This window comes from Theropithecus gelada, chromosome 5, assembly GCF_003255815.1.
Source record: "Theropithecus gelada isolate Dixy chromosome 5, Tgel_1.0, whole genome shotgun sequence".
Lineage (NCBI taxonomy): Eukaryota > Metazoa > Chordata > Mammalia > Primates > Cercopithecidae > Theropithecus > Theropithecus gelada.
In genome coordinates, this window is record NC_037672.1 from 181,977,731 (window position 1) to 181,991,186 (window position 13,456).

At 38.2% G+C, this 13,456-nt stretch overlaps 1 long non-coding RNA gene across 1 annotated transcript in view; it reads left to right on the forward strand.

Annotated features, from left to right (window-relative positions):
• The window catches only part of LOC112624772, a 55,972-nt gene that overhangs the window by 24,505 nt on the left and 18,011 nt on the right, over positions 1-13,456 (forward strand). Inside the window, exons 6-7 of the long non-coding RNA XR_003119471.1 lie at positions 9,472-9,681; positions 11,251-11,404. This is a non-coding gene — a long non-coding RNA (uncharacterized LOC112624772). The remainder of the gene's footprint in view (positions 1-9,471; positions 9,682-11,250; positions 11,405-13,456) is intronic.

The window sequence follows — 13,456 nt, forward strand, 5'->3', positions numbered from 1 at the left end:
TCTTGATCATATATGCAGATTTTGTGACAAAATTACAAAAAAATTCTCTAAAAGAAACATTTATTTTCACAATTCAGGAATGCTTGACTGTAAACACAAGTACTCATAAATGTTTATTGTATTGATTTTAATTTGATGATTATAAAGTAGACTCTAAAAATGAATTTATTACTTTAATGTTATTGCTTGTTAATTCTTCTTATTTACCAGGAAGACACATGCTTCTGTTACAGCATCTTCTTAAGTCATACTAAGTGGCTGCCTCAAATCTCCATTAATATTGATAAGAATAAAAACTGCTTCAAGCAGAATTTTACACTTAGAGAGAACCTTGGAGATCTTTTGAGCTAAACTTTTCATTTTACAGATGAGAAAATCTGAGCAAGGGGATATTAAGGATTTGACGAGGGGCGTGTCATTATGAAATGAAAAGCCAAGCTATAACTCTTGTCATCCAAGTCTCCGAACACGCAGTTCAGGGGCCGTTACACCACACCACCAAGCAATGAATACCATCCTTCTCTCTGGCAGACGAGCTGGACAGTTAGCAATCCATCACTGAACTTAAGCGGAATTGAGGAAAACGGTCTCTACCATTAAATTAAATAACACATGTGAAGCTCTTAGCAGGGCATGGGGCACATAATAAACGCTTATTAAAGGGAACAATTATTTCTGTTGTTGTATAATTCAGAAATGCAATGTGAAATAGTGGAAACTCTTGGAGACTTTCAAATCAGATGGACCTAGGTTTAGCTGGCAGTGTGCACTCACTGACTTCTGTAACCTGCGCAACTCACTTAATCTTTCTATGTATCTGTTTTCTCACAGGCAAAAATGGAATAATAATGAGTTTGGGTATGTAAAATATCAGATAAGTAGAGGCATTTGTTAATGTTAACAACGAAATTACAATCTGTCATTTTATGTGTTGAGTCAACAATATAAAGAATTCAAAGAGATGTGACCTGTCATTTACATTTATCCACCTGAAATTGAGGGGAATAGGCCAGGCTCATGTCGGCTCTATGGTTAGTGCCCCACCTCTCTCTTTCCACCCTGCCGCTTTCCTTTGGCACTGACACTTGGGCCTCAGTGCCTCTACCCTGCTGCCTTCTGGAAGTTCAGGAAACTCCCTTCAGAACAACTTGCTTTCATTTCTCTTTCCCTACAAGCCCCATATATAAACAAATAAACAGGCCAGGCGCGGTAATCCCAGCACTTTAGGAGGCCAAGGTGGGCAGATCACCCGAGGTCAAGAGTTCAAGACCAGACTGGGCAACATGGTGAAATTCCGTCTCTACTAAAAATATAAAAAACTTACCTGGGCGTCGTGGCTCGTGCCTGTAATCCCAGCTACTCGGGAGGCTAAGGCAGGAGAATCACTTGAACCTGGAAGGCAGAGGTTACAGTAAGCCGAGATTGTGCCACTGCAGTCCAGCCTGGGTGACAGAGCAAGACTCTATCTCAAAAAACAAACAAATAAACAAAACCAAACAAAGCAAACAACCCCTGCCCCTGCTTCATTTCATTCTCTCAGGCACCTGATCTTGACCTCCTAAAATAAAGGCTAATACTTAGATGAATAACTTATTCAACTAAGGTAGCATTTCCATGCTCTGTGGAATGCTAGCCTCTAAGATGCTCCATGAGAGAAGGTCAAGTAAGCTTGGGAAATGCTACGGAATAATTGCACGGTAGGAGATGCTCACCTTTAGGTAAGGCCTACTGGTACCTCCTCAGCACTCCTGGTTCTTTTTCACTTTGAGGGCTTTCTACTGCCAGCACCTGCGACTCTGTCTGAGGACATTCTCTGACTTGCAGCATGCTCTTCTCATGCCCTTTAGGCCAAACCAGGTTGCTAACTTCCACCCTGCTATCAAGAACTAACAGAAAACATGGGTGGGTTTCGTGGCTAAAGAGATAATCATGAGATTTGGAGGATGGTCCAGGAGGCATATGGCATGAAGATAGTTATATTCTGAAACTGCTCTGGGAAAAAAAGTATCTTTAGGAAGAAGCAGCCCATCTTTCAATGGCTTCAGCCCAACTCATCAGATGCCTGGGACTGCAACATGCCTTAAAGTACTCGAGGAATAAAATGGTCAATACTGATGAGAATTTTAAATGCTTAAGCCTTGAACTACCCTATAAAATCCATGAAAAGATTTTAGAAAAGAGTAAAAATTTGGGTTCCCAGATAGAAAAATACAGATTGAGAGTATTTCAGAAAGCATGCTTGCTCTGCCTTTAACACAACCATTGGCAATGGGTGTGTACTCTACTGTCCAGGCAGACTCCTCTGGAAAGAAAGTAGAAAGATGTCTCGTAATGGGAGTCCCTTGGGAGGTGAGTGAGGGGATAAAAGGTCAGTGTGTGGGGGAGTGTTTAGTGCAACTGGGGACTAAATACCGGTCATCTCCAGGACTTGACTTTTGTCACTTACTGCAATTTTCTTTCCAACTCTGCAAACACAGTTCACATGCCTCGTTTGTCATCTCAGTCACACATTATCCTCCCATGTCCACTATTCAGGTTCTAAGACATTAAATAGTTTCAAATGCATTGCCATAGTTCATCATGTAAAAATTCTACCTTTTTGTTAACAATGTTTTTTTCAAAAATCCTTCGTCACTTAGAAAATATTAATAAGTAAGATACTAGGCAATAAAGAGAAAATTTAAATAATCCTAGTACTTTTAGGGGTACATTCTCTGTATTAAAAACAAGAATAAAAAAATTACAAAGACATGAGAAAATGTGGGAAAGGAGTGCTAAGAATCCAACATGGCCATGAACTGGGGTCTCTGACATTTCCATCTTCATCAAGGGGATTCTGTCAAGTAGTAAGTCAAACTCTTCATCAGTAATCTCCACACCAAACCTGAAACAAATAGCAGTTAGCATCAGTCACCTCCCAAGTTCACATCTGGGTCACCCATATCCACAATGCCCTAAGCATATGGCTGCCATTAAAGCTTTGTGACTGCTGCAGTCCTCAAGATCAAGAGCACCACGTGAATATCAGAGGTTAATCAGGGCTTTCATCGCTGCAGCTTTTCTCAAAGAAAGAGATTCTACCACAGAACCCCTGCATCGGTGGAGCGCAGAAACAGAAACACCGGCATGCGGAATTGTGTGCGATTGTCCTCTATAAAAAGTTATTCATTACACTAAAACACTGGTATTGCTTAAACAAGTTAACTCTGAAAAGCCTTTCAACTGGGCTGCTTAGCATGAAAGAAAAGGTGGAGAAAAAAATGCCTTTCGAAAAACAGCTTCCTAATACTCTTGCAAAGCATTTCATAATGGCTTTAAAGACATTTTGCATACAAATATTTTAAAAGTGGCAGTGTTTATTCATCAGCAAGAAAGTGTTTTCATCTCTCAAGAACAATCAAAACATAATCCGTGAATCACTGGCATAAATACGAATGACTTAAGCAATAATAATGAACAAGGCATTCATTCATCATTTTGCAAAGCTGATAAAACCCAGCTGACTTTTGGAAAAGAGGGGAATATATTTTCTTTTGACAATGCAATGACAGAATAACATCAAAAAGGCTCTTTTTTGCATTTTCATTATTACTTCCTTAATAATTATAAAAAGGCAAAATATTTATATGGTCTGCAGAGAAACCAGAGTACACTTTCTTAGTAATTATCAAACACCACATAGACATCATCAACAACAACGCGACAAACAAAAATGGCTTTTTTTCCTAAGCTGCAAATAAGTTATCACATATTTGTATTTCAGAAGTACTTGAATTTAAATAGCATCTCAGGGACTTTGCAGTTAGGTATCCTTTTTTTCATTTGTATAAAATTAGAAAAAGAAAGGGTAATTTAATGTTATACCTGTACAGTGTTTATCTTACTCCCTTTTATTCTCTTTATCATTTCTTCACAATGAAGTTACCAGGACTAATGGAGAAATCCTTGGTATTCTGCATCAGAAATGAAAATTAATTCTCAGGTTTTATTTGGATTTAAACTCTTAAACTCAGTACTTTAAAAGGAAACAAACATTTTGTATAGGCATGTTGGAGAAAAAAAAAAGATTAAAAATCAAGAAATCCGAATCTAGTTTATATCCACCATTCCACAGCTATGTAATCATGGAAAATCACTCAACTTTTACATTTCAGTTATAAAAGTGGTCTCAAAGGTCTGTGAGTGCTCTGTATCTTACTGAGTGGTTATGTGATAGTGAGATAATGATAACAAAAGTGCCTGGAAAAACATCACATAAATATTGTGTATTACTATTTTTGATGTAGAAAACAGGTTAAAAAAGGCCTCAAACATACTAAAAAAGATTGTTCAAACCTAACAGTAACACAAGCCCTTTTTCTCAAGAGCCTGTCTTGGTGAGTGGCAATATGGTATAGTGGAGACGGCACAGGCTTTGGGTTAATTGGACCAACGTTTGAATCCCAGCTCTGTCATTTAGTAGCTATGTGTGGCCTTGGGCAATTTCCTTAATTCCCTGAGCCTCAGTTTTGATCTGTATAATAAGAAAGGCTATTTTGAAAATCGATTAAGTAAATAAATATGCATATACTCTCTTTAATGTAAAATGTATTTTTTTTTTAACAGTGAAACTACCTTCACTGTATTGGATAAAATGAGGCTTTCCCTAACCACCAAAATTAGTCTCCCACCGCAGTGTCGGGTCTCTAACTTATCACACTGCTATTATTATCTTATCTCTCTTACCACTGTCTGAAATTATTTTATTGGTTTACTGACTACTTGGTTATTGTCTGTCTTTTGTCTCCACTTCTTGTGTAAACTCCATGAAAACAGGTTTAGTACAACTGGGGACTAACACCAGTCATCTCCAGGACTTGACTTCACCATTCCATTCGCCTGTTCACCATTGTACCCCTAGAATCTGTAACGACAACCAGAAGGTACTCAATATATATTTAGTCAATGAACAAATGACTAACTCATTTCTATTGTAAGGGTATATGTACTTGAGAAAAGAGGAATTTTTATTATGTGAAATAAGGCATATGTTAATTAGTTTAAGCCATTACACAATATGTACATATTTCAAAACATGTTGTATATGATAAATATATACAATTTTATGTCAACTTAAAAAAGAATAAAGAAATAATAACAACATAAAGAGGAGCTTTTATGTATTTATTTGTATATATTCCTGGGGTACAAGTGCAATTTTGCTACATGGATATATTGTGTTGTGGTGACGTCGGGGCCTTCAGTGCATCACTGGAACAACACACACTGTATCCACCAAGTAGCCCCCGATCCTCCACCCTGCCTCCCACCCCCTCAGTCCCCACCCTCTGAGTCTCCCCTGTCCATCATTCCACATGCTACATCCATGTGGACACATTTTTTTAGCTCCCACTTATTAGTGAAAACGTGTGGTATTTGTCTTTCTGTGTCTGAGTTGTTTCACTTAAGCTAATGGCCTCCAGGTTCATTCATGTTGCTGCAAAAGACATGATTTCATTCTTTTTTTAAAAGCTGAATAGTATTCCACTGTGTATATATACCATATTTTCTTTATCTAATCCTCTGTTGATGGACACTTAGGTTGATTCCATATCTTTATTATTGTGAATAGTGCTGCCATAAACATACCAGTAGAGAATGTGTGCTTTGAAGAGATTGAAAAAGGTTTGAAATAAGCACAGTGGAGAATGGAATATAGAGTTGACTAATAAAACATAGTGGGGATTGACAAGAAATTGACAGGAAATACTAGGAATCCAGGTGAAGCTGGTGACAATGAATTTACAGTAATGTAAGCCTACTCAGTAGTATGATTTTCCCCAGCAGCACTAAGCAGCCTGGGTGCAGGTGAAGACAAGATGAGCAGTTGGGCACATCTAGGTTTGAGAATGTGTCAAAAGACAACAAAGCAAGGGAGTCTACAATACTGACCAAAAAATGACTCATAGAAAAATAGAATCTAAACTGTACTCCAGCTTAGAGAGGGAAGAGAGAACATGTGTGCAGGGATAGAACTGGGAAACAGCAGGAAGGTCAGTGGACTAGAACAGATAGGAGATAATAGGAATGGGCTCAATTCATGATTTCTTAGGTGTAGTTATTTTGGATATCACAGTTCATCTCAGACTCCCAAGAGAGTTTACATTCTAAGTAACCCCCAAAGACCTCCTTCACTTAGAAGGTAAATATAATAGCAAAAACTAAAATTTACTGGGAATTTCATATGTTCTTAGCACTATGCCAGACATTTTACATGCATTGTCCCCATTTAACCCTACCAATATCAATTATTATCATTCCCAACACTGTTCTAATAGTGTCAGTGAGATCTCTGAGGTGACTGCGGGCGAAGAAAGTTAAAGGGAAATAGTCTGGAAATCGCACTACAGAGCGAGGCAAATGAGCAGCTTCCTCCTGAAAAAGGAAGTAATGTCCTGGACAAAAAGCCAGTTTGTGATTAAACTAGATCATCGTATTTAAAATGGTGGAGGATGGAGAAGAGTTTGTGCCTCTGGGTTGGGAATTCTGGAGGGTACAGCTGGAGGATTTTACAACAAGGGGAAGCGTTAACAGTTTGGAGGAGTGAACAAGAAACCCAGATGAACATTAGGGTAAGAGAATTCTGAAAGGGTATATAAGCTAGACAACTGGGGGTGGAGGTTACATTATAGGTAGTATAACAAGGAAAATTAGTATGAGGCCAGATGGATTAAGATTATAAAAGAAACCTCAAACATAACTATCTAGGCCATATTTTTAGCTCATCACTCACCGTCTCTACAGGTAGAGGTAAGTAGCTTAAGTTTTCAGCTATAATGATAATAGCAAACATTTATTGACGGCTTACTACATGCCATACACATTACCTGTATTTCTATAATCCTTACAACAACACTATGAGGTAAATGTACTATATATTATCTCCGTTGTACAGTGAAACCTTACATAGTTATTACCTGGTAGAGCTTGGATTTGAACCTTGCCAACTGTCTCTGGAAACCTCCAGATGACCATTTTATTATTCTCACTGCTTGAGCAGGGCTGCCATTTCTCTTCCTACAATTCTCTTTACCATGTTGCACACTTTCTCTAGCAGATTTCTCCACAATCCTTCCACAGAAACTTAAATATTAATGTACGATAAGATTATGACAAAGTCAATACACTCAAAGCTAACCTTTAGACAGTACTCCGTAAGTGGATTTTGAAATCAGGATAGTTCATCTCAGACTTTATCCAAGACAGCTTCTATTCTTAAGTATCCCAAAGACCTCCTTCACTTAGAAGGTAGTCTTAAGGCCTATGTCCCAAAGATAGTATTTTAGGACAGATCCAGTGTGTTTAAGAAATCATCTGTCACACAATAAATTTGATCTGCCCTCAGAGAGGAAATTAGCTTCTGATATTTCTCCCCAAGGACAAAAAAATAAGTTACTGTCAGGCTTATTTTAAATTCCATAACAGAAAATATATTGGGTTTTTAAAATTAGTTCCATACATTTTTCTGTCTGTATATAGCAAATAAACAAGCAAAGTAGCTTTCATAGACATAAAATAAGTAGGAATCCCATTATAGAAATTCTGCTTTTCTGTTAAGTTTCAAAATATCAAAGCATAGTATTTGTATATAGAATCCAAGAAGGAATTAAAAATAAATAATCTAGAAAAAAACTCACAGTTGGATTCTTACTATCTTAATACTGATTTAGCAATCACATGTTGATTTTAGTGGGTGAAATTTCCAAGGAACCTAAAAGTCTAAAAGACTTAGGTAGAAAAGATGGGGCCTTACATTTAATAAAGCTCCTTTATTTACTCCTACAGGAAACTACAATGGGAAGGCTTACAATCGAAGTGTTTATGTATTAATGACTTTAGACCTCTTTGTTCAGGACTTTGTAATTTTTACTAAATGACGTATTCTTCAAAAACAAAAAAAAATCTATATTGGCTAAATATATTTTTCTAATTATGTGTTTTAGAAATAATACTATATCTACTGTTATAAATCTGGGTTTGTTTCATTGCATTTTAGCATTAATTCTTCAACCAAATCCCTAAACAGAACCATCTATTTTCCCTACAAATCTGTGTTTAATTGGATACTTAAATTATTTTAGTATGCAATGAAATCACATGTAATATTCAAAAAGTATTTCAGGATGATATTCTTATCCTCTTTTTAAAAAGTACAATGTTTAGAGCTTGTTTTTAAAGCTTTAATTTCTTACATCAACATCTTTTCCAATAGATTACTTTATCTTTAAAATACAGACCAGGATATATAGTGCAGGAAAAACAGTATTTTTCATCACCGCTGTTCCCTTCATTACTGTCACAATCTTTAATATCATATTCCCTCAGAAAATATCTGGGTATTATTATAAAATAAGTTCTCAAACTCTGGTAAAAGTATCCTTAGCCTATACTTCAAAATGGAGAAATAATCCAGCCTTTAACTAATTTTCCAGGAATTTACTTTTCTAACATTAGACGTTAAAAGCACATTAAAAAAAATCTGATCAAACCCAGGGTGATGATAAAAACCATTAATCCTGATCATATATGCCAGATCTCTTGGTATATGACATACTCATTACCCATCCTGAGTAATATATCTTGTCTTTTCTCCACCTTGTACTCCAAAGTCAGGCTGAAATTACCCTAGGAGATCCATGGGCTTGAAAGGCTCCAGAAGGGCCAGGTGGGGCTGAGCCTGAGATATGAGAATTATTAGTGTGATCCTGGTATTATGAACCACAAGTGGCCCAGCGTCATCCCAAATCCCCAGAGGTCCTCCCAACTGAGAGGTCTCTCTTTTGAGCCATATCACCTTGTGATCTCCCTTTCTCTTTTTCTCTTTCTCTATCTTTCTTTCCCTACAACTGCCTTTCCTATATTGTACACTTATATTGTATCTCTCTCTCTTTCTCTCTCTCTCTGTATAGATAATATCTCTGTATCTACAGTGTCTATCTCTCTATATATGGATGTGTTGTGGTTTTTTTAATCAGACTATCCTCAAAGAAAAGGATATTTGTCATCATAGAACAGTCATTTATATTAATCAAAATAAACATAAGTGAAGGGCTTTGAATAATAACTTCAATGACTTTTTAAAAAAAGAATTTCTTAACATGGGTAATAAAGTGAGGAGTCCTGGATTTGAGTCCTTAGTTCTGCTACTTACTAGATGTGAGGCTTTACAAAGTCTCGTAAGCTCTCACAGATTGTTTCTTCATTTTTAAAATGCACAGGATAATCACAATTAGGCTACCAACCAAGATTATTTCTAGATTCAAGCTCGTTAATGAACACATAGATTACTCTATAAACTCTAAATTCTTAATGTCACACATTCATTGTATCAACAATACAATTGGGTCAAGTTTGTATTTACTTCTATGCTAGGACTGAAAAAGGTGAATGGTTCGTTTCCTCACACTACCTTTGCATTCCTTGTTCCTCCAGACACAGTGAAACTCGGTTTCTGCAGAATTTGATTTCATTTGAGTTACTAGGGAACAAAGCAATCAGACAATGAATAATAGCTCAAGATAGGCTAAAGCTGAAGATTTCTGCAAAGGAAAGAAGAGGAAACGTTTTGATCCTGAGCAGGTGTTCTCCCTAGATTGCTTAACCTGAGGTTGATTGACTTTTGGAAACGAGACTTGTTCCCAGGTGGGTAAGCCTTGGGACCATAGGTTTTTCAGGATTTTGAAGGTCACATGGAACGGGAGGGGGTTAGGGAAATTTCCCAAGCATTTACGGGACCTGGGGGAATCTCACGTTGAAGAAGGTAGTTACTGCACGCACGCAAGCCCGTTTCCTGATGCAGGCGGTGGACAGCTCCCGTCTGAGCCTGCAAGTCTGCAGGGAGCTGCCGATGGCGGAGGGGCGCCCGGAGTCCTCCGGGAGACCAGCTTGGGGAACGGCCGCAGGGCACGCCGGGAAAAGCGCGGGGCATGCTGGGAAGGCAACTCGGGAAGGGTGGGGCCCTGGGGCCTGGTGAGGAGCTAAGTGGCCAAGTAGAGGTGCGTTTAGTTATCTCAGAAGTCCGTTGCCGTCGTGGTGTCCATTCCTTAACTGTTCTCCCAAGACAAGACAGCCTGAGTTGTTTACAGCCAGCAACTCTTCCCGTCTGAGAGCAGTGTCTCCCGTTGGGTTTCCCCAGTGCCTCACCTTGGTCCAGATGTCCGAAGGGGACCGTTTCCTGTCACCCCTTCGCACTGTTCTAGGTGTTAACAAACCCCCAGCTCTGCCCCTACTGACTTCCCTCATCCTACCCTTTTAATTCTTTTCTGCCTGGCCTCTAATTTTACAATACTATGGGGAGAAATGACTCAAGTTTTACTTAAGCCTGAAATGTATAAGACAAGCCTTCAAAAGTTTCCAAAATCATAAATACATGTAAGTTTTTCCAGCTTAGGAAATTCTTCTTATGCTTACATTAATTTGGGACAGGGCCCCAGCTCTATGTGAGTGGACTGTTTATGACATCCTATTAAATAGAATTCTATCTACCTGACTGCCATATGCAAACAGACGGGAACATAGCTTCTGTGTGATTTTGTACACAACAAAAGATTTACACTTTTTTAAATTTTTGAGACAGAGTTTCGCTCTTGTTGTCCAGGCTGGAGTGCAGTGGCCTGATCTCTGATCACCGAAACCTCCGCCTCCCGGGTGCAAGCAAGTCTCCTGCCTCTGCCTTGTGAGTAGCTGGGATTACAGGCATGCGCCACCACGCACGGCTAATTTTGCATTTTTAGTAGAGACAGGGGTTCACCATGTTGGTCAGGCTGGTCTCGAACTCCCGGCCTCAGGTGATCCACCCACTTCGGCCTGCCAAAGTGCTGGGATTACAGGCGTGGGCCACCGTGCTCGGCCTACACTTTTTTTTCTTTTTCTTTTTGGTCTGGCTGCAGGTGAGATTTTACAATGCCCTGGATAGCTTCTTGGTCTGATTTCATGTAAGAGTTTTTCCTAAATGATAAGTGGAAGAATATCCAAAATCCCAGGTGAAATTGTCATTACTGTATGTTTCACATGTAACCTAGTCTACTTACTTCAAAAGTTACAGCAGTTGGGCCCATCTATGCAGGTTGACTATTGCAGTCCAGTTAGACGGCTTCCAAATTCCGCTGTTTTCTAAAGACTTGATTTAAAATATGCTGTTCTAAAGACTTGATTTAAAATATGTTTACAATACATATTTGTAAAATTTTATTGCTCTCCCTTTCCTCTTAGTGCTTTGTGAGTCTCTCCTTGGAAAGACTGTCTTTAAATTAAAGCAATTAGAGTTACTTTATGAGATTTACCCAAATATAACAGCTGAAGAGAATAATTCAAATTGATCAGAAGAAAATACTCAATTACTGAAAAATATCAATTACATCAATAGGTAAGTTATGGATTATATCTAATATCCAGTTTTGAGCTAATAAAGTATAATACACTTCTATAATTATCACCTTTTAAAAATTCACCACTCATGTCAATTTAAGACAAACATTCTTTAAATGAAATTAAAACTCTTACTTTGGGATCACCATTTCATAGATACAGACATCTGCGTTAGATTACTTCAATGTTAAGTTTTACTGCAAATTATAAAATTTTTCTTTTTTTAACCTATGTATTATGTTTCTTCCTTGCAATATAACTTATTTCTATACTTATTGATTTATTTCAAATACACAATGGAAATGATATAATTTTTATTTTTAAAAGTTTCAAATAGGCCAGGAGCAGTGGCTCACACCTGTAATCCCAGCACTTTGGAAGGCTGAGGCAGGCAGATCATGAGGTCAGGAGTTCAAGACCAGCCTGGCCAACATAGTGAAGCCCCATCTCTACTAAAAATACAAAAATTAGCTGGGCATGGTGGCACGCCTGTAGTCCTAGCTACTTGGGAGACTGAAGCAGGAGAATCGCTTGAACCCAGGAGGCGAGGTTGCACTGAGCCAAGATCACACCACTGCACTCCAGCCTGGGCAATAGAACAAGACTCCGTCTAAAAGAAGAAAGTTTCAAATAAACACAAAAATGTACAATATAAAACATAATCACCTTCCACAATAATTTCTCCTCCTTCTCCCTTTCTCCCCCCAGAAATAACTACCTTTGGCTGCTTGATGCTTTACCCTCCATATTATTTTCTATACATATTATTCTATACATATTCTATACCTGTATTATTTTTAGAATAAAATTATATCTTAAAAATTACTCTGCCATTTTATTTTTTCAGTAAATCAATCTTAGATGTCTGTGCCAATATTTGTATACTTAAATCATTTTAAAAGCCTATATGGTATTCTATTGTATGGATGTACCATGATGTATTTGACCCACGCCCTACTAATGTATATATAAGTTGTGCCTATTCTTTCCTTACATGACCTTCTTGAAGTGTGTGTGTGTGTGTGTGTGTGTGTTTCCTTTACATTGGACCTTCCACCCTCTGGCAAAAGAAAAAAATTGGTGTTTTCTAGACCCAGGGCCACTTTCTTGCTTATTCTTTTTCATTTAGTCTGTTTTCCGTTTTCCAACTTCTAAGTCTTGTTCTTTCCTTTGGAATCTCCTCTTTTCATTCTCCTATTTTTTTTCCCATTAAGCACAAAGGTCCTCTTCACACACTATCTCTGCCCTCTGGTACCGATATGCTCTCCCAATACTTTCCAACCCCAGCGGTGAAGAGAAAGGAAGACTGAGTATTCAGTTTTTGATAAGAAACAAGAGGCCGCTACTGGCAGGAAGCCTTGTCAAGATCTCCCTCATTCCGAGCACTCCATTCCCACGTGAACAACAATGAATGGAGATTTCACCCGCCCACCCCACATTGTTCAAGTTGTCCTTTGCCCTTTCCGTCAAAACTTGGCACCCAAGAGACAGCAGAACATGTTCTGAATTCAACCCTGGGGAGCCACCGATCAATATCACTTGACTCTTCTTACCCATTAGTTGTTCTCTTTCTATGCCTAATGTCGAGTGATGCCTAAGCTATTCTTTGTCATGGCCCTTCTCAGTTGGCCCAGTTAACCCCTATAGGGTGGGATGGCTATCTACATCCCCTAGGCAGAGCACCATGGACAGAGGAAAAGAGCGTGAGCAAAGTACTAAAGCTGGGTCCTGGGACATGGGTTCTCTTACTGCCTCAGATGTAGGCTCAAGGGATGTGGACAATTTAGTGTATTTGACCTCTTTATGATCTGAGTTGCCAAATACCAAGAATATTAACTATCTACTTAACTCACAAAATACTATAAGAATATAGTAATTTGTAAAGCACTTCGAAAATAGGATTCCAGAAGAACAGACTATATTATTTATAGGTCTTTTCTCCCTTTTTAGTGTATATATTTTATCTGACTTCCTTTTTTTATATTTACAACTCTTTTGTGAAGCACAGACAGTATATTCATAATTATTTCTAATGAGAAACTTTTTTCAG